The 22,702-nt window shown below is 45.3% G+C and overlaps 1 protein-coding gene across 3 annotated transcripts in view; it reads right to left on the minus strand.

The window, feature by feature from the left end:
- The window catches only part of LOC147693532 (ecto-ADP-ribosyltransferase 5-like), a 486,224-nt gene that overhangs the window by 35,963 nt on the left and 427,559 nt on the right, over positions 1–22,702 (minus strand). The gene's annotated exons all lie outside the window — the stretch shown is intronic.

Consider the following 22,702-nt stretch of genomic DNA (forward strand, 5'->3'; position numbering starts at 1 on the left):
CCCGAACTGCCAAGCCATGTCTTCCCTGGTCCGGAAACAAGCTTCCGAGGACCGGTTTCTGGCATTCCAGCTGTCTTCAGCCCGGCTTGCTTGAATCCAGTGGCAAAGTGAGCAAGGGACTCACGTCTGAGCATACCCTGCCACACTTATGGCGGCCAAAAGGGTTACAAAAGGGGGTGGTGATGGACGGAGCATCTGAAACAATGTAAAAACTGACATGTTACATATATCACTGCACTACGTGGCAGGCACAATGCGGTGCCTGCCACATGGTGCAGTGATATGTAGGGGGGTTCCTTAGATGCCCCCCAGGTCCCATGTCTGAGGGCTGGAGGAAAGGGGCCCACTATGGGCCTCCAATGTCCCTTTCCACCAAAATTTCATGGTGGGTGAACTGCCAAGGATAGGCTGGTGGGTAAGGGGTATCGTAATCCTTACTGTGGTGCCTGGTAGGTACCACCAGCATTGTAGGAACCACAAGCCCCTCCTCCGCACTGGCAGGCTCAAGGAGCCAGTCGGTGCGTGGCGGTTGGTCTTTCCGATCACCAGGGAACCACCTGCCATTGTAATATGGTTGGCGTAGATGCAGTCATCGATGGCGGTGAGACTGCCACTGACAGGGTGATGTGGCGGTTCCACCTCCATTATAATCACCCCCTACGTTTGGTGTGCATGCAAATCCTACATTGTCAACCCCTGGTAAGTTGCACCACTACTGCTGAAAAAGGCCAATGGAGGTACCAATGGATGTGGTGGACTGGCCTCAAGGATCTTGTGACCTCAGTGACAGTCACTGTCAATCTAGGGTGTGCTTCTTTGTATGCCTGCTCGCAAGACTGGAGGTAACCTGCAGTATGGATTGTGGTGGACAGGCCTTCAAGGTTAACTCACACTTGCCACCGCTGGGTTCCACCTGCGGGTGCTAAGACACCAGGGCTTCTAAGGTCTATCGGTCTTTCTAAGGTGTAGCATCGGAATGAGCTCGGTCAGGAGTGTGGACTGGTCATGAAGGCTGAAAATGGTGAGCCAGTTCCAAATTTAGCAGCTCTGGCCAGACTGCCACATCCACTCCCACACTGAACACCATAGTGCCCCACTGAGAGAAACTTGCACTGCCTTCAGCTACAACTCAATTGTGCTGCAACTAAATTCAAATTATGCACTAGACAACAGTAAAATGCTGCCTGAAAAAAAATGAAGAACACCCTGAAAAAAGCAAACACTCATAAAGAATGCAAGAATAAGCAAATCATGTGAAATGTATTCAGGAACAACATGGTTACCTTAACAGTTTTAAACTCATTATTCAGAAATTTAAGTGATTTTTCCTGAAAAATTCAGGACATGGCTACGGACCAGGAAGGGACCCATTTCAATGTCCATTGCTTATATCCTTTCAAAATGTAAGCAGTTTGGTTAAAAAAAAAAATCACATCCCCGAATACAGAGCCGCAGTACACATTTTATAAGCTAAAATAATTAAAACAGTTGAAAACGATTGTATTAAACATTTACACTTCACCCATCAACCAGGTATTGCAGTCCCTTTAGGAATGGTTCATTTCCCCACCATGGGAAAACAATGTTGTTCAAAGAAGGAAGAAAAAAAGAAAGCGCTTTCACTGGCAAACTCTGTAAAGTGGTTCTAATATGTGTGGATGTAAATAACAATATGGCCTGTCTGCTGACCACTCTGTATTGATTAATTTAGGTATTTCATTTTTTTTCTCTCCGTCCCGAGGTTTTTCTTTGGAATTATAAATCGGTCAGTAAATGAAGAAATATCCAGCCAAAGTGTTCGCCTATTTTGGATCCATTTCACAGAGAAACAAATAAAGAAAAGGAGATGCAAGAGAGAGTAATAAGAGCTCTTGAAATCAGAACTTAAGGAGGAGGGAGACAAAGACAGAAATGGGTATGAAGGAAAAGAGACAGTTTTTTCCCCTTCTCTGTCCTTCCCAGAGCGCCAAGCCTTCCTGCAGCATAACAAAGGGCAGAGGGCGGGTGGCCTCTTTTACTCCTGGCAGGTCAAGTGCAGGGCCATTAGGTAGCGCTTCCATGCGCTAATGGCCCTGCCACAGACAGGAGAGAGAGGGGAAATTCTTTTGTCCCTCATCCCCCCACCCTTGTCCCCCGTGTCCCCCCCACTCCAAAATCTGGGGGGGATATATCCCCCGCGTCCCCCACACTTCCTACGCCCATGCCACCAGGACAGGACAGGTGTAGACAAAAACCAGGATAGGTGCGGACCAATATGGATCAGGATAGGACGGATGCAGGTCAGGACAGGTACCCCCAGCTAAGTGCAACACTAGTGTTACACCCCTCTCTGTGGCTAACAGTCAGACCCCGATTGGGTTATCGAATTTCCTCCAGAACCCTGATTGGGTATTCGATTCCTCTCCCAAACCCCGATTGGGTTATTCAATCTTCTGACAGAGTGCTCCGCCAGCACCTCTGCTCTCGAACGCCTATTGAGTGCGTTGGGTCAGTGACAGGTCAGCTATTCAGACAAGTCCGACAATCTGACTAACTAAGTCTACCTTAGTTATACCATTTTCCAGAGCAGTGTACCGCCCCCAATGTTACCAATGTGTGTATTCCCAATTTTTATTTGCCAAAAAAGATGAGAGGCCATCACACCATGTCAGTATGAGATCATATTTCAAATTAACGTTCCCTCCCATAACTTCATTTTCCCATGCACTTTTATTCCACCCAACAATGGATGTTTCATAAATGTATTTTATTTGATACAGTTCAGCTTCCTCTTGCGAGGTCACAGGGTCAGGTTCCCGGGGATCTTGAGGTAGGTCAAGGATGTCCTTGGCAGTGTGTCAATGCCATGACTTGGGACTCTTGATCTCTTCTGCGCAGTTGCGGAAAATGTCATCATGGAAGCAGCAAGGGTTTATCAGGCCCAAAATACGAGCTTATAGCAAAGTAGAAGAGAAACAGTTTTAGAACAAAGAATAAATGAATATTCTGTATACCACTTATCTCTACACTATTCCCATTTATTTTATTTTAACTACGGCGTTAGTTATTATGCAAAACAAACATGGCTTAGGAAAAGCGGTAACAGGTGCATTAACAATTAGTCACATGTAGTAGCCATCTTAATTCTAGTGCGCAGCTGCAGAATTTCCCACCAAGCATTAGAAGACGTCACACCACGTGAGTGTGGTAGACGCATGCGCAGTACAGTTCCCACGTTCTGGTGGCCATTTTAATTCACTTGCGTTATTGTTAGTAAAAGCACATAGTCAAGCTTCCCCTAGATACTAGAAATATTGTGTGGTGGAGTTTATTAGTAATACGAAACAGGACAAACATACAATAAGTATGTTAATGCGTTATTCGAGAGGATTGATCCAAGCAAGTCTCTTTACATACAAAACCCTGCTTCATCACCAGCTTCATGCAATCATAGACATACGCTACTTACTGTGAGTGGTAGTTTGAGCAAGGAAAGAATAGTCTATTCTGGACAATCCCCACACATCTGATTACGAACTGCTGAAATCAGATGGCTCCTCATTTTATTGGCTGACGATGCGCACGGTGGTCTGGAGCCATGTTTGAATGGGAGTGTATTTTACAAACAGGGAAGGGACACAAGGCCGGCATGTTGGTAGTGCTATAAAATGTGACTAGCAGAGATACAAATACCTGACGTTTCCTGGTAAGCTTCAAAGTGTGTGATAACCCTATTGTCTAGCAAGGGTGATTTGGTTTCTGCATCAGTGACCCTGAATAATACCATTGTGGGTGGCGTGGTTTCTACATTAGTGATCTGATAAAATAATGACATTACTGCAAAAAGCTTGTTTTTAAAACTAAAAAAAGACTGGCATTGCAATTTGTATTTGATAGCACTATCACGTGTTCAGAGTAAAACACTGCCAAGTTTTGCAGTGGTGTTTCCCACCATTCTTTTTTACCTTATTGCATTAGCAACTGATTATGCCTGTGACTGAGTGATTATGCAAAGAAAGGGGAAATGCCCTAAAGGACAAATACCGGGGCAGGCGTATTCAATAAGTACAGCAAAGGGGAACCCGGTATTCTGATTAACTCATGCAATTTCCTTATTACAATAATCACACTGAATAATTTCATATGATTCGGTTATTTATTTAACCTTTTTTCTTTTTAGTAGCTTCTTATCTTTTCAAAATTATATACATTAAGGAGAACGTAGGTGCAAAAAGACTTCTAATCCTTCTGGTCCAAAACATATCACAACAATTCCTGCTATTCACACATATTCACATATTTTTACAACATTTACCACACTATACAGTGCATACGTTTATCAAAAACAAATAATAACAACAGGAGGTCACTGCGGCTGGCCAGCGCTTCTCGCTGTGAGGGAGGCCTGTGGTCGGCCCTGGAATGTATTCACGCCTGACCTGGCTGACATCTTGGGGCTCCGGTATGCTGTTGTGGCCCAATCTTGCTGCCCAATCTTGCTGCCTTCTGCAATCTACCCAGAGACTGCCTGTGAGTGACTGCTGACACATGCTGCTGGGACGCGCTGATTGGGAGTGCCACCATCTCTTTTTTACTCCTTTCATATTTTCTGCTTTTCTGTCACTTTCTTTCACTTTCTGCATTTTTTCTGTTTTTCTGCCACTTTTTCCTCTTGTCACTTTTGTGCGTTTTCCTCGCTATGTCCCTGCCACTTCTCGTCCCCCGTGGGCACCCCCCCCCTCAGCACCGCTTACCTGCTTCTCCCACCTCCCAACTGTCTAGCCCTCCCCCTCATGCTACGTAATGACGGCTGCTGCGTGGCGCACTGTTGCATGCCGAAGGCACCTGGACCACGCCCAGCTCCACGGACCCTGGTCCTCAACCGTCCACCTCTATGACACCAACACCCTGCATGCCCGCAACATCACCTTCAGCCACACCTCTGAGCTCTTTTAGACCGACCACCGCTGCGTCCAACCCCACCGTACACCACTGTGCCCATCGCTACCCTTACAGAAGTTGGAACAAAGTCACAGAAGAAGAGCTCACCACCTCCCTCCACGAAACCCCACCTCCAATATCCACGGACACTAATACCCCAGCACGCAACCACCACATATGGCTCTCCAACTGAACAGACACACTGGCTCCCCTCTAAGAAAACTCAGTCAAGCGACATTCCAAAAAAGCCAACTGGTTCTCTCCCACCCTTCATGAGTCCAGACCCACCTTCAGACGGCTTGCAAAGAGATGAAGGAGCAGCAAGACCCCGGAGGACCACTCAGCCTTGAAAACCGCTGTCACTGCACACCCCCACCTCATTAGAACAAAGAAAGCGTCCCTACAAGAAAGGATCAACACCAACGCACTCAATAGCAAAGAACGTTTTGCCATAGTCAAAGAAATCACCAAACCCAGCGCAGAGACAGCAGGTATCCCACCCTCCCAAGACCTTTGCAACAACCTCAGCACCTTCTTCCACTGCAAGATTAAGGAGATCTACGACAGCTTCAACACCCTCAATACCCAAGACTCTCTCACCCCACCCATTACCACCACACCAAATGACACAGGGACCCCAGCAGACCCTGCTCAGTTGGACTCCCCTCACTGCTGAAAACACTCTCAAGATCATGAAGAGCATTCTTTCTGGAGCCCCCTCGGTTCCCTGCCCGAACCACATATTCAACAGAGCCGCCCCCCAAATTGCCCTGAACTCTGCTGCACCATCAGCTGCTCCATCAACTCCGCCACCTTCCTGAAAGACTGGAAACACGCAGAGATCAACCTCTTGCTGAAGAAACCCTCTGCTGACCCGAAGGACCTCAAGAACTTCAGACCCATCTCTCTGCTCCCTTTCTCACGCCAAGGTCATTGAGAGGGCAATCAACGCACAACTTTCTGAGTTCATTGAAGAGAACCTCATCCTGGACCTCTCCCAATATGGCTTCCAAAGAAGAGAAGACTGAAATCCTCATCCTCGGCTCCACTCACTCCACCTGGGACAACTCCTGGTGACCCACAGATCTTGGATCCCCCCCACACTCACAGATCATGCACAAAATCTCGGCACCATTCTGGACTCCTCGCTCACCATGAACCGCAAGACCAATGCAGTCTCATCCTGCTTCCACATGCACATCTGCTCCGAAAGATATTCAAGTGAGTCCAGAAAGATGGTCACCCACACACTCATCAGCAGCAGACTCAACTACGGCAACGCACTCTGTGCCAGCATCAATCAGAAACTCCTCAAGAAACTCCAGAACATTTCAAATGCATCTACCAGACTATTCCTCAATATCCCCCACCGCAGCCACATCATCGGACACCTGAGAGACCTCCACTGGCTCCCTGTCAACAAAAGAATCACCTTCAAGCTCCTCACATAAATCTACATAGCCCTACATGATGTGGGACCTGCGTACCTCAACCACCGCCTCTCTATCCACTCACTCACCAGAGTCCTCCACTCTGCCCAACTGGCCCTAGCCACATATCCGCATGTCCACAGCCAGAGGAAGATCCTTCTCCTACCTCGCAGCAAATACCTGGACCTCAAGCCCTGGCTCTTTGACTGAACCACAGTGCCTTCAACGGAGTAGCAGTCCCTCCCCACCAGTGTCTTGAGACCCTATGGGTGAGTAGTCGGACTTTACAAGTCACATCATTGACTGATAGGCTTACATGTGAAGGGTTGCTTTTATTCAATTCAAAGCTGTGATACAGTGCCTGGAGTAGTAAAACGCTTTGGTTATTTTATATTTCGGCATGGCTGGCACTAGCTAATCCTTTGTTTAAAGTCTTTGCTGTAAAAATGACAAAAGACTTAGGGCCTGATTACGAATTTAGCAGTCCGATGGACCACCGAACCCACAGTGGTGGTGCGGCTACTGGCGGTCCGACTGCCGTATTACGAGTTTGATGGTCGGACCAGCATAGGACCCCTGTTACCACAGGGATCCACGATCCCTATCAGTCTTGCAGCAGTCTGAGGCCCGCAATATGATGGTGGTGCCGCTGCGGCACAGCAAGCAAATTACGAGTTTCCTCACAGCTACAGTTTTCATGTCGGTAAGCCCACCATAAAAAGTGTGGTGGCGAGGAAACTAAGGGGGCCCAGTTGTTGTTTCTAGGCCAGGGGTGCAAGCAGGGGGGGCACATTGTTCGGACCCATCTGTATGTACCCCTGTACCAGCACGGCATGGACTTCACAGTCCATGCTGTATTGAAACGCACTGTGATGGTTACATGGCGCTGCCTTTCTAAGGCTCACATATGAGTCTTTGATAGGCACCGCCGTAGGCCAGCTAGCCACCGCAGGTTTGCTCGACCTGTATTCCAATTGGAATACGGCAAGCGGCCAGATTACTGGTTTGGCTGTTTTGGAGCAGTGGCAGCCCCCTCCAAGTCTGCCAAACTCATAATCAGGCCCTTAGTCACTTTCTAGCTTGGAGTGGATCGAACTGTACAAATCCTATGTTAAAAAACTTTGCTAGAATAATGGATATTTGAGGTAAGCAGATTTAGTGGTGTTGTAGAGTGCTCCATAGAAAGGAGCTGCACTCCATGTAAACTTAGGTACTACCCAGAGTTCCCTGCTTCCTCTTTTGCACAATTTAGACGGGACTCTAATCCTGAAATGACAAAGATATGTACATATGTGTGCACACCCATGTATATGGATGTGTATGTGTGTTTTTTCATTTTATTTTGCCCGTGAGAACCCCTTTTTTATTCCTTACCTCCCTTTACCTCTACCCCCTTCCTAAACCCTAAAATCACCATTACTTCTGTTTACCTTTACCCACCCCGAAAATCAACAATTATTCTTACCTCCCTTTACCTCTAACCACCTCTAAACCCTAAAATCATCCTTACCTCCCTTTATCTCTACGCGCAATCAACCAATCAATCAATCATTTGTAAAGCGCTCTAATCACCTGTAAGGGTCTGAAGGTGCTGGGGGGGAATGCAGCTACTGCTCAAACAGCCAGATCTTGAGATGTCTCCTGAAGGTCAGCAGGTCTTTGGTCTGGCGCAGTTGGTTGGGGAGGGTGTTCCATGTCTTGGCGGCGATGTAGGAGAATGATCTGCAGCCGGTGGTCGTCCTGTGGATGCGTGGGACGATGGCGAGGGCGAGGTCGGCGGAGCGAAGCTGGTGGTTCGGGGTGTAGAAGGTGAGTCGTTTGTTGAGGTATGTTGGGCCTGCGTTGTAGAGTGCTTTGTGAGTGTGGGTGAGGAGCTTGAAGGAGATCCTGTGCAGGTTTCTCAGGTGGGCTGTGATGTGGGTGTGGAGGGGGTTGTCGAGGATGAGGCGTGCGGAGGCATTCTGTATGCGTTGTAGCCTTTTCTGGAGTTTGGCCGTGGTTCCTGGGTAGATGGTGTTGCCGTAGTCTAATCTGCTGCTGACAAGGGCCTGGGTTTCCGTCCGTCTGGTTCCAGTGGGCATCCATCTGTAGATCTTGCGCAGCATGAAGAGGGCGTTCAAGCAGGAGGAGGAGATGGCGTTGACTTGCTGGGTCAATGAGAGCGATGAGTCTAGGATGACCCCCAGGTTGCGTGCGTGGTTGGTAGGTGTCAGTGCGCCTCCCAGAGCGGTCGGCCACCAAGAGTCGTCCCAGGCGGAGGGGGTGGAGCCGAGGATGAGGACCTCTGTCTTGTATGAGTTTAGCTTCAGGGGGTTGTTCCTCGTCCAATCGGCGACGGCCTTCATTCCTGCCGGTAGGTTGGTTTTGGCTGTGACAAGGTCTTTGGTGAGTGAGAGGATCAGCTGGGTGTCGTCGACGTAGGAGACGATGTTTCGGTTGTGCGATCGGACGATGTTGGCGAGCGGTGCCATGGCGACGTTGAACAGGGTGGGGCTGAGGGATGATCCTTGGGACACGCCGCAGATGATCTTGGTGGCTAGGAGACCAGGAGGTTTGTGAGGTTGGGGGGTGGCAAGTCTGCATTGTCGGTGGCTGTCTGGCGGGTCTGGGTGTTGAAGCTGACATGGATGTCTGCGATCTTGAGGTGAAAGAAGGTGGCTAGAGAGTCGCATAGGTCTTGCGATGGTGAGATGTCGTTGGAGCTGGGGTTGGAGAGTTCCTTCACGATGTTGAAGAGCTCTTTGCTGTTGTGTGCGTTAGTTGTCGATGCCTTCCTTGAGAGAGGTCTTTTTGGTGGCTCGAATGAGTTGGTGGTGCTTGCGGCTGGCGTTCTTTAGGGCAGCCTGGTTGTCTGGTGTCTGTTTGTGGTGCCACTTTTTCTTGAGTCTTCGGCAAGTCGGCTTGGATTCCTGGAGGTTGTGGTGAACCAGCTAGCCTTTCTGTCTGAGCGTCTGTTGGAGGGTTTTCTGATCGGGGCGAGAGTGTTGGCGCAGTTGTCGATCCATTGTCTGAGATTGCAGGCGGCTGTGTTGGTGTTGTCGGTTGGTGGGTCTCGAGCGAGAATGGTGATGAGCTGGTCTTCGGTGACCTTGTTCCAGCTGCGGTAGGGGGTCCGAGCGGGTGGTGGTGCGTTTCTTGAAGGTGAAGAGGATGCAGCGGTGGTCGGTTCAGTGTGGTTCAATGGTGTGGCTGAAGGTGACGTGGTCGCTGGCGGAAAAGATGGGGTCAAGCGTGAGTGGGTCCAGCAGAGTAGGTGGGAGTTGTGACGAGCTGATTGAGTCCAAGGTTGGCGAGGTTTTCGAGCAGGGCAATGGAGTTGCTGTTGTTGGCATTCTCGAGGTGGAAGTTCAGGTCTCCTAGGAGAATGTAGTCTGTGGAAGCAAGGGCATGCGCGTTGATGACATCAGTGATGGCGTTGAGAACTGTGGTCGGGGTCCGGGGGTCTGTAAACGAGGGTTCCTTTGAAGCTGGTGTTGGGATCAGTGTGGATCTGGAAGTGCAGGAGTTCTGCGGCACTGGAGATGTCTTCGATCCTGGTTGAAAAACTGAGGGTATTTCTGTGGACGATGGCGATTCCTCCTCCTGGTCTGTCAGTGCGGTCCCTTCGGATAATCTTGAAGCCGTTCGGGATGGCTATGGCAATGTCAGGTGCCGAGGAGGGGCTCATCCAGGTTTCCCCCATGAAGTCGACGTCCGGGGAGACTGAGTGGATGCTGAGTGGAGTAGGTCCCAGAGTTCGATGGCGTGCTTGTGGACGGAGCGGGTGTTGAGTAATATGCATCTGAAATGGTTGCTTCCTGCCCTGGCAGGTGGGGTGGAACCTGCGGGTTTTCGGCAGCTGATGAAGCTGCAGCTACGGCAGGAGAAGGGTCCATGGGTGAGCTTAGGGGTGGCCTGGAAGAAGGTGGACCATTGGTCGGCGTTGAGTTTGTGGAGGAATTTGGTGTCGTTGCGGCATTGGGTGTCATGGCGCTTGTGGGGGGCAGGGTGTCTGGTGCTGGGCGCGGTCCAGGCATGTATGGGCGCAGACGGCTTGCCTTAGGCTTGCCTTTGGCGTGCCAGCGGCGCACCCACTGCGCGTGTCCGCCCAGCGTCCACCATTAAGTCCGGGAGGGGGACGGGACTGCAGATGGGGGGGGGGCTGTCAGTGGGAGGGGCTGAGGGGCAGCAACGGGAGGAAAGGTTGCCTGGAGTGAGGCAAAATCCTCAGGTCAGGAGCGAGATGACTGAGTCAGCTAAATAAGTAAAAATGAGTCAGGACCAAGAAGAGCTAAATGGAAATGGAACTCGAAAACACGAGTCTCCTAACAAGTCAGGAGAGGACCAGGGGGTGCTGGGTGAAGTGCAGGAGCGGCGGACTGCCGGCGCGAACCCAGGAGGCGGGAAGGCTCTGCATCTGAGGCTGGGAGGTGCTGCAGGCGGAGCTGCTGGGGAATGTGTTGCCTGACCCGGAGGCGCACATAAACAAATTATGTTATTTACAAAAATACTTACCTATGTGATAAGTAGGGTGTGACAAATGTAGATTTATTTAACTGCGTTGCAAATAAATGCATGTAATGGATGCATGATAAAGGCTGGTTCCTTGTTTTATATTCTGTTAAATGTGAGTTATATTAATTTTAGTTAATTCAATGTAGTCCTTATCATATCTTTTCAGAATATGTTATATTCATTTTACTATGTAATATTCATTTTAAAGCAAATCAACATAAGTTCATTGCAAGTCATATTCATTTGAACAGGGGTCATATTCATTTAAACATGGCTTGGATCATTTCAATATGTGCTTATTAATTTCAAATCATGCTACATTTATCTCAAATTGTTTCATATTCAATTTTAAAAATGGCATATTCATTTTAATAAATGTCATATTCATTTTGATGTGTCCATATTTATTTCAACAGGTGGCATATTCATTTCAAAGTGGTTCATATTCATCTTAACGTGTCATATTCCTTCAAAAAAAATGTCATATTCATTTCAATGGATGTCAGATTCAGAGTAACGCCTGTCATATTAATTTTAACATGGGTCTAAACCATTTCAACATATGTCATATTTATTTCAATAATTGAAATATTCATTTTGATGTATATCATATTCATTTCAAAGCATAACATATTCATTTTGTCAAGTTTCATTTTATTTTCAGCCATTTTAAACCATTTGGAATCAATGTCAATGGGGCTCATAGTCATGTCAATGCATGTCCTATTTATCTTAGCATATATCATATTCCTTTCAATGGATGACTCATTCAAAATAACAAATCTTATATTAATTTTAACATGAATCTATCCATTTCAACACATATCATAATCATGTCAATGTATATCAAATTACTTTCAAAACAAGTTGTATTCATTATCATAAATGTCATGTTCATTTTGATGTTACTCGTATTCATTTTAAAACATGTCAAATTAATTTCAATGGACTGCATATTAATTTCAACTCATTTCATATTCATTTTAACATGTGTTAGATATTTTTCAATCAATGTTATATTTATTTCAATAGATGTCATATTCATATAACACTTGTCGTATTCATTTTAATATGCAACTTATCCATTTTAACATATATCATATTCATTTGAATATGTATCATATTAATTCCAATGCATGCCATATTAATTTTGACAAATGTCATGAGAATTTCAGCTTTGTTCATACCCATTTTAAAGAATGTCAAATTCAGTTTAACAGGGCTTATATTTATTTCAACACAAGCCATATTCATTTGAAATCATCTATTCATTTCTTATATATATCTCATATTCATTGCAATGTAGGTAATATTCATTTCAACTCAATTTATGTTCATTGCAACATGTGTTATTTTCATTTCAGTGTATGCTATTACAATTTCAATATGCATCATATTCTTTTCAGAATATAATATATTCATTTCAGTAACTTATAATCATTTCAATCTGTCATATTCATTTTAATGTATGTCATATTCCTCTTGGCATATGTCAGTCATTTCAAGGAATCTCTAATTCTTTTTGATGCATATTGTATTTGTTTCACTGATTGCTATATTGTTTATAGTGAGGGCCATGTTCATTAAAGTATCATTGATATATATTTCAATATATCTCTTATTCAATTCAGAGTGTGTGTTATTTATATTAATCACTAAGTAGTATATTCAATCTGCCACGCTTCATATTTGTTTTGGTTCAAGTCAGATTCATTCTGCCAGGCATCATATTTACCTTGACAGATATTATATTTCTTCTGGTGTGTGTCATAATCATTTTGCATCATGATATGCATTTCAGAAGGTGTCGTAAATGGGGATCTGTAATTGTGACGTGAACGGCTTCCCATACACCTCTTCGGCGCTCTTCCAAAATGAGCCTTCCTTTTCCTCAGTGAGCGCAGTGCTCATCTGACCCCCCCGATTTCTTCACACATGGTGCCTCTTTCCCTGCACATTGCTACTTGTGGACATCACGCCCCTTGCTCCATGGTGAACAGTCAAAATATCGATTTTTAAATATCGAAGTACATTTATTAAGATTTTTAAATATCGTAGGGACAGAATATCGACATCAAGAATATTGACAACCAGAATATCAAACTTAAGGTAAGAAATATTGATGTTGCAAAATTGATAGTAAAATTATCGATGTTAATAATATCAATATTTATATTAATGTTATGTATTTTAGTATGTATTTTATATGTATGTGTTCTATTTTTTTGTTAAGTATTGTACTTTTTTTTATATATTTGTATACGTTTTTTAGAAATTAGTAATTTTTTTTAAAGTAAATTATGCGTTTTAGTACCGTATCGGGTTGTGGGTTTATAGCGGGATAGGGTGGGAAGTAATTTAATTATAGTACATTAAACAATAATTTTTAGGAATTATGAATTATTTTTAGTTAAATTTTGTGTTTTGGTTCTGTAGCGGGTTGTGGGTTTTTAGGGGAATAGGGTGGGGAGTATTGTATTTTTTAATTAAGTAATTGTGCATTTTTAATTATTGGTATTAACGATTAATGTATTGCTAATTAATTATTAATTGGTAATTAATTATTATGAATTGATAATTATATTATTTGTATCAATTTATTATTGGAGTGGGTTGTGGGTTAATAGGGGAATAGGGTGGGAAGTAATTTATTTGTAATTAAGTAAATAATTTTTAAAAAATGGGTATTGATATTTTGTTTTACTTAATTATTAATTGGTTATTAATGTTTATTACATATTAGTTATTGATATTGATGATCAATTTATTGTTAATGAATTATTAATTGCAAATAATGTTTTATTAATTGATTAATTAAAATTAAACTAATTATGTGACATGTTATGTGGAGTGTGTTGTGTGTTTATTGGGGAATAAGGTGGGAAGTATTCAATTTTATTAAAGTAATTAGTAATTTTGATATACTTGTAGTTTTTATTTTATTTCTTGTTAATTTATTAAGAGATCAATATTTAATTACAATATTTATTTGATTTATAAGTATTTTATTTTTTAACACCTATGCTATCCAATGCTTTCCCCACTGTTGCACTCTCTGTAGTGGGAATAGTAATTTTTACCCCTATGCTATCCAATGCTTGCCCTACTGGTGCACTATGTGGAGTAAGAATATATATTATGTACATGTTTAATTTATTTTAACATTATATGTATTAGTTATTATTTTTACATATTTTTAAATATTTTTAACTATATTTCTTTTAATTATATGTAGTATTTACTTAATTTTTCATTATTGTTAAAACATTTTATAAAACGATATTTTTAACATCGATATTTTTGACAATTATATATATATTTTTTATATTTTTGTACTTACCAATATGTAGATTGGACTTCGATATTTTTGGCTTCGATATTTTTGTAGGTCGATTTTCTGTCTGTCGATATTCTGTCAGACATTCTTCCTCCACGCCTGTATGAACCTGCCTGAGTCCGCTGGAGCGCAGGACGATCTGCTGCCTACAACTAAATTACTAAAAGTAAGTTGAGTATTCGATGGTTTATGTTGCACATTGCATATGCTTCTTTTAAACCCTTTTCCAGAATGATAATGGGCTTCGGTTTCTTTTTGGCTTTTTTTAGAAGCCCCTAATGAATACTTGGGGTTCTTTCGTAAGGGGTTGTGCTTGTTCCAGTCACCCTCCCACCATGCACCCACCCTTAACCCCTTCCTTCCTTTTGTGGATAGCGTTTTTCGCCACACAACTTACAATGCAGGTAAAATGCACTTTTTAATCCACTCCTAAAACATTGGTTTTCAGATTGTACAGAGCTTTGCAGTGGAGGTTAGCTCCCTGAGACTGCTCCCGTGCTGTCAATGATCGCACCTCTCTTGCTGGAGCCCGACAATGCGCAAGACAGCTGCAGCTTGACCTAATCAACTGTCATTTATAGTTGATTAGGCTGTTAGTCTTCATTTTAAATGTAGCCAATCTATTAAACCAGGCTGATCAGGTTGCAGCGTCCGCTTTCCTGCTGTTGCTCGTAGCAGATCTAGATCAGGAGAAGCCTTCAAGACACCGCCCTTGTTGTGCGAAGTTCCTTTGTGGCGGAATTGTCACTTCACCTCAAAATAAACAAGGGGGCTTATTTACAAGCCCCTTGCACCACTTTTGCATACATTTTAACATGGGAAAAGTGACGTACGGGTGGCGCAAAGGGCTTGTAAATAAGGCCCAAGGATTTTACACAGTTGCATGTGTAAGCGTCAAACAGCCTCTCCCAGTTTCCATTTGAGCTTGGTTAGGATGAAATCACTAGGCGAGAAGGAAGGTCAGAACGTGTTCACAGAGACATACATGTCACCCTCCTGATTTCAAGCCGAGTCTCCTGCCTCCCACTTCCTACATGCAAAAACCTGATTTCTCTGTGGTTTCAGCAGACTCCGATACACCAAGAATTCTCAGGTTATTCCTTCTCTATCGGGATTCCAAATCCTCATTCTTAGCAGCTATTACCTTGAGGACCTTCTCCATTTTGAGGTTGCGGTGTGTGGTAGCGCTTGCTGTGTCCTCCATGTTAGAGATATAGCACTACGCTTCTACAATGCGATCATCATGCTTCTCTACCCTATGCATCAGGCCGTCCAGTCTGGCATTCATGGAGTCCATTTTTAATTCTATGGAGGTTAAGCTCAATTGCATCACTAAGAGTATTTCCTTGAGGTCTGCAGTAGAGGTGTAGGAGGTCCCTTGTTGTTTGTTGTCCAGTTCCGTCATGGAGCGGGTTGATTTGCGAGCATCGAAGGCAAGTTTTGGCTACCGCCCATCCGGTTTCCCCATGTCTGCCATGTGGTGGGGGGAGAGTGATGAAGCAATTGGTCAGTCGTGAAGCGTTGGTAGCGGTGAATGGAGGGGACAGGTCACAGTGGGTAATCGGCTAGCCGTGGCCGCAGGACCAGCGTCGGATTCTCAGAGGTCCCAGGAATGTTTTTTCAGTGTCAGGGAGCTGTAGCCCACAAGGTTTGTCCTCAGCCCAGGTCGTCCGCTATCTGGGTTCCAGCAGCAGGGTGCTCCAGGTGTGTGGAGGAGCAATGTGGGCCTCCACCGCAGTGCAGGCCTCTGAAGGGACAGTAAGGCCCAAGCGGCGCCAGCAGTGCCGCCAAGCGCTGGGAACACGGGGAAGCGGTAGGCACAGCAGATCCTCGTTAGTTAGTTATTCTGCTTACCGGTGTGTCTAGTGCGTGTGAATTTCTTCTGGTGGGAAGTCTGTCTCAGCAGCGATGAGCCCCGAGCGTGTGGAGGAGGTATGTTGCGCTGTGCTGCATTCCTATGGCTTGGTGTTAGCGGCGTAGGCCTTTCCCCCCTCCAGTGTGGTGTCTCGGGAGGCCTGCAGGGCCCCAGCCCCGTCAATGCTGCCCACAGGTTCAGGGGGAGCGGGGGTGGCGGTCACGGCCGGCGCAGCCCCACTTTGCACCCCGCTGAGTGAGGTATCTGCACGCAGTCTGCCTTTATCTGGGGGGCAGTCCGGCTCAGCAGCTCTGGGTACAATGCCCTGGTGTGCAGCGTCCCTGAAATACTTGGAGGGGGTCACTCAGCAGGCCCGATGCAGAGCCAGGGAGCAGGCCGCCGTAATGTGTGTTTCTACCAGTGCTTCTCAATTTGTGTCTCTTACGGCATGTATTACAGGGGGGCCACCATACCCGCGCCCACCCCAGTCGGAGCACCAATGCAGCCTTCTCCTACCTTGGCATGCTCTGCTCCTCCACCGGTGCGACCCAGGTGCCCAAGAGCCCCCACAGTGTCATCAGGCCTCCGTCGGTTGGGGGATGATTCACGGGATCCGCATCAGCCCTCAGGCAGCCCCGCAGTCCGTAACAGGGTCAGGCAATATCCTCACCTCCCGCTCCAGGGCCATCCAGCAGCGGTCGCGGGCTCCCGGCAGCCTCCGCCCCACAGGCCGCCTCTCCTCACACAGGTCGTGCCGGGTGTTGCTAGGCCCCCCTCCCCATGGGCGGGGAAGGCAGACCCGACAGTCTGCCGCAGGCCGGGCGGGAGGCCAGCGGGACGGGTCTCAGGCAGCGGGGGTTCGCCAGGGGCAATACGATCCTCAGCAACGATGTCTGCGGGCTCGTCCAGGCCTCAATCCGGCCGCGGAGAGGAAAGGCCCCCATCTTGTCCCTGCTGCAGGGCGTGCAGCATATATGGATTTCGTCGGTTTCAGGTGGGGCCGATCGCATCTAGGCATCACAGCTGGTTCTCAAGGCCATTAGCAGCAAGACGCAGTAAATGTACAGCGGATTCCTCACAGGATGAAGAGGATAGCGGGCGGATGGGAGCCCGAGCTGCAAGAGCCTCACAGAGGTACGGCCATCTTGCTTGCCGCCCTCTAGCTTCCCCCCTTTGGGGTACTTTATCCTGATCGACGTAGGATAAATCAAGAGCTTAGGACAGAGCAAGCTCCAATGCCGGTGCTCAAGAGCGCCAACGTATTGATGAAGAATAGGAGCCTGTACCAGTGAGGCTCTGACGGACACTGGGAACACTTGCCTTTACTATCATTCTTGTTGCATTTCTCTCCTTTCCTAATCATGCGTCCCTTCGTTCGGCCTATTGATGAGGAGGAACAGCCCTATGCACCACTGTGTTCATCTTTCTACTTTGGGTATGACACCCTCTGATTCTCACACTGTGGTTGAGTACTTACGCTTTTACCAAGGGTTTACTCCCATAGGACCGGCAGGACAAGGAGCTTTAGGCACATTGTCCTCAAAGCCATGTTGGTATATATAGCAAAGTAAAGGATAAAGCCTAGTTTCAAATGGAACTGACTGATTTCTAAAGGTTTAACACTTCTGAATATTTTCAATCCTTCCAAGTTTGCAAAATCACCAAAGATAAACCGATACCTGTGTCAGTAGTCAATACGACAGCTAGTTTTTGTGTCCAGGGTACTGGGGAGGTAAAGGAGGTGGAGAGCAAGTGAAAATTCACCTACAAGTTGAAAACGACTAATAGTCTGCCTTTGATCCTACCCAATAATGTCTATTTTGTCTGTGGGTCCCAAGCTCATGTCTGGCTCCCAAGGGAATGGTCAGGCGCATGTTATCTCTCTTTCCTTCTTCCCCCTGTATATGTTGCCCCGTCCAATTATCATAAAAATATTAAGCTACAACGTAGGAGCACCGTAGGAGTACCTACCTGTCTCGAGTCAAAAGGGTTGTTGATATAAAGGATATAAATCAGACAGACACTGCACAGCAATTTGGGTACGCTATAAAGGGTTTACTACCTTTTTTGGTCCCCATGGCTAATAGCCCTCAACTTCGTCAGTTAACAAGAGTTGTGGAGAGGTTTATTAATACAACTGCTGGAATAATGACAAACATCACTGCTGAGCTCCAGGCTACGAGATTAGTCACTTTGCAGAACAGGATGGTGCTAGACGTCATACTTGCAGATAGGGAAGGGGCCTGTCGCGTAATTGGCAGCAGCTTTTGTCTTTACATACCTGATCAGGCTCCCAATGTGTATGCAGCTATACAAAAATTACATAGACTTGCGTCTGACATACACCAGGAAACAGGTTCTTGGACACACTCACATCATGGGGTAGGATTATCCTTACTTTCCTGGCTGTGGTTGCCGGTATCTTCTTCACATGTTGCCTCTGCATACAATATCCCCCAGCTTGTTGCTCCTATTGTGTCACTATCCTCACTCCCAAGCAGAAAATATCAGTTCATGATACTAATGCAACAATTATGTTACAAAAGGACATTGATGATTTGATGCAGATTGACGAAGGTATTTTTGAGACCACATCTTTCCTTGCATCCTCTATTCCTGACACTGAATATATGGATTGTTCTGAATACTGATGTTCCTGTGTCCACGGACATGTTATATTTTCTTTGATCATTTCCTGAAATTAGTTAGTTCATGCTAAAAGGAGGGTCTAGTGGAATGAAAATATTTTCAGGACCTTTGCTTGCGCATTATTCTATGTAAGTTAGCATTCGCGGCACCATTTTATATTTGCCCGTCATTTTGAACCACAATCAAAACGAATGCCTGTCTCTCTGAAAAACGGTTTCTGGTAATGTTCATTTCTCCAAGGCCTTGCTCTGCTAATGATTACACTGTTCTTATTAGTGCATACCTTTCTCACTAGATAGAGGCTTTCTCCCGCCAGACTAGTGGCGGGCACAGACAGAGTGGCCTTGGGTAGGAGATAGTGTGTGCCCGACCTCGGAGTCAAACCTGATCCTACTGTACTTCTTTGTTTAGCTGCATTTGCCTGTAAAATTCCATTATGGGCATGCCTTCATTGGTTCTGAAATGTACATAAGATATCTCTATGTTTGCTGATGTCAGTCCCTCAGCAGCACTCCTAAGAGACTGGACAGATCGGGCTCCGCTCGAGTGTATCTGAATAAACATATATTGGTTTGTATTCTCTACTGTCTGACCGACCCTTCATACAGATGCTAACAACGGCTATTCAACTTACTGAGCCATCTAGCAAGCCCTATGAATAAAAAACATTTGCAATGCAATAGGTCTCGCATTCATGCAAGTTTGAGCTAATGCCTTTTATTTATGTTTTGGGTTTTAAAACATAAATAAAAGGCATTGTCATTTACAATACTAATAGGTAAAATGCGAGACCTATTGCATTGCAATAACTGCTTGTTAGATTGTAAATATCAGAGGAAGAGACCGGCCTGCAACGTTTTCGAAGTAGTGATAAATAGTGCAGTTAAGAAGAAGTGTAAGTGTTTATACTACTTCGAAGACGTCGCAGGCTGGTCTCTTCCTCCTTCTATCAAGCTCAGCTCAAGCCCAACACATACAATATATGAAGAAGGACATTATGACCTAATCTGATAGATACCATACTCTGTTCTGATCTGCAGGCATAACAAATATTCTGCAGTGGTAACCCTGATAGCACCATGTATTTCTCAAAAAAATTCTCATATTGTGTGATGTACATATTGCAACTCTTCCGTCTCATTGTGAATCCATATCCTTCTTTTCTAAAAACAAAAAAGGTAGTAAAACTTCTGAAATTAAAAAAGAATAAAGACTATGATACAGCCACTGGATCCTGTCAATTACACCAGTTTTTCTTTTTATTTGTTTACATGTTGCTGTTCCAACAGGGCAGCAGAGCGCATGAGATATAAATAAGAGGTATAACACAATCATGATGTAAGAGCAACTTGACAATATAATAAACGGTATGAATATAGACCAGTGGAAAACAAAAGCCATTGGGGTATTGTATTGTCTTATGAGGGAAAGGGAGAAGCCGTGAGAACAATGCGTACAGATCTAGATTATAACATCTATGCAATAACAGTATTGGTTTCAAAGCATGAGCTTCTTCATGTCCATCTCGGTCAACAACCATTTTTTAGGTTGATTCACCCCATTACCAAACCCTCCTTATGCGCCTTTGACTGATGTTCGGACTTATAAGTGGGATGAGCATCAATAATTTGTATTATTAAGTGGCGTATTAGTCTGCAAAGCTAGAATAACTGACTGGTAGAGGGCCTTTGCTTGATGATGACACGTACAAGGAAGAGAGGACTCAGTGTATTAAATCCAACAAAAGGTGTGATGCCACAACTGGACGTGGCTGTGGGATTGTTTTGCTATACAAAAATAAAACCTGCTGCGAAAAATCAATGGTGCTATAATTAGCAATCATAACCTGAAATATGTCCCATTATCTTTTGCCTCTTTTATTCCTATCATTGTAGAAACAGCAACCGGCTTCCAAATCTGTTAAATCTGAACTATGTACAGTAGTGCTATGATGCACAGCATGTACAGAGTCACGTGCTGAGCCACATGGTATATGCATACCTCGAGAAATTTCCTAATGTAGGACCTGGGATGGTCAATCAATCAATCAATCAAAGACATTTATAGAGCGCACTACTTACCCGTAGGGTCTCAAGGCGCTTAGGGGGGGGGGGGGGGTGCCGTTACTGCTCGAACAGCCAGGTCTTGAGCTTCTTCCTGAAGGAGAGGTGGTCTTGGGTCAGGCGCAGGTCGGTCGGGAGGGAGTTCCAGGTCTTGGCGGCCAGGTAGGAGAAGGACCTTCATCCAGTTGTCGCTCTACGGATGCGTGGGACGGCGGCGAGGGCGTGGCTGGCTGATCGGAGGTGGCGTTTGGGGGCGTAGAAGTTGAGTCGGTTGTTGAGGTAGCTCGGGCCTTGATCGTGTAGGGCTTTGTGTGCGTGGGTGAGGAGACGGAAGGTGATTCTTTTATTGACGGGGAGCCAGTGCATGTCTCTCAGGTGTCCGGAGATGTGGCTGTTACGTGGGATGTCAAGGATGAGTCTGGCTGAAGCGTTCTGGATCCGCTGAAGTCTCTTCTGGAGCTTGGCGGTGGTTCCGGCGTAGAGGGCGTTGCCGTAGTCCAGTCGGCTGGTGACGAGGGCCTGGGTGACGGTCTTCCTGGTCGCCGTGGGGATCCACCAGAAGATCTTCCGTAGCATGCGCAGGATGTTGAAGCACGCCGAGGAGACGGCGTTGACTTGCTTGGTCATGGAGAGGGAGGAGTCCAGGATGAAGCCCAGGTTGCGTGCGTGGTTAGTCGGTTTGGGTGCGGTGCCCAGTGTTTCCCATCTGTTCTTCCTTCATCACCGGTTGCTTCTGCTGCAGTGGGCTAAGGTGTCACGCCATATGCGTTGTAACACTGACCATCTTCATCTGTTGATCTGTGTAACCTCTGTGTCTGTTGTCAGGGGAACAGTCATCTGATGCATGCTTGCTAGCTGTGATGTCATTAATTCGACGTCAGTTTGAAACTGTCTGCTTCACATGTACAGTACGGTTGAACTCATCCTGCAGATTTTGTATTCTGTTTTTAGGAAGTGAGTATTGGAACTTAGTCAGGTTTCAGACCACCTCAGTCTTATCAGAGACTCTTGCAGGGCAATTTGTTTACATGGAATCTACCACTTCATTCTAAAGAGTACATAATACCAAAGCAAAGTACTACAAATCATTACTGTATACTAACGTAATCGATACAAAAAGAAGGTACCTTTCGAGACAGCAAATAAAGTATTGTCACGGGTGATTATTGGAGTGAAAAGAATACACACAACATCTTATTAGGGGTGAACAGGTTCCTGCATTGGCTCTTTCCCCACATTTGTATAAAAGTGTACGCATATTCCCTGCATACATCTCATTAAGCCAGAGCATACTTAAAATTCAAGATCTGGGGACTCATCAGTCTGTCATCATGTCTCCAGAAATCTAATACCTTCTTCCTCTTTTTGTTAGAATATTGGGCCTTCCTACAATGTTTCAAAGTATAAAACAAGTTTTTTTTTTAATCCAACCTGTGCATGGGCAGAGGGTATAAGGTGATGACGAAAAGCTGGCAATGGTACTTGATAAAGCTTATAGCCAGCCTATACATGAACCTCCTGAATAGGAGAGTTTTAAATGTTAATAATAATATGTTATACATAAATGTACATATGTTAATGATATTAAAACATACTTAAATGTCTTTTATAAAGCATTTGAAAGAATATCATAGCACTATCAATATTTCACAACATGAAAATGAAGCAAAACCATGACCTATTGTCCTACATCTTGAATTCTTCAAGAAGCTGAAGACCTGGCTATTCAATTATTCTTATTGTGGGACCATCTAAACTGTCTATATTTAGGGCCAGCCTCACCACATGGCTACACTCCCCTACTCGGCACATGGGCACCCTCATGCTTCATGGCTGACAAGCAGCACTCTACAAATCCACCTTACATTACATTACAAAAGCAGCCTTTCTGTGGTTGCAGAAAGTTCATTGGAACCCACAAGTTGGTGAAACCATAGCAGCTTCCATGGAAGCC

The sequence above is a fragment of the Lissotriton vulgaris genome, chromosome 8 (genome assembly GCF_964263255.1).
Source record: "Lissotriton vulgaris chromosome 8, aLisVul1.2, whole genome shotgun sequence".
NCBI classification, from domain to species: Eukaryota; Metazoa; Chordata; class Amphibia; order Caudata; family Salamandridae; genus Lissotriton; species Lissotriton vulgaris.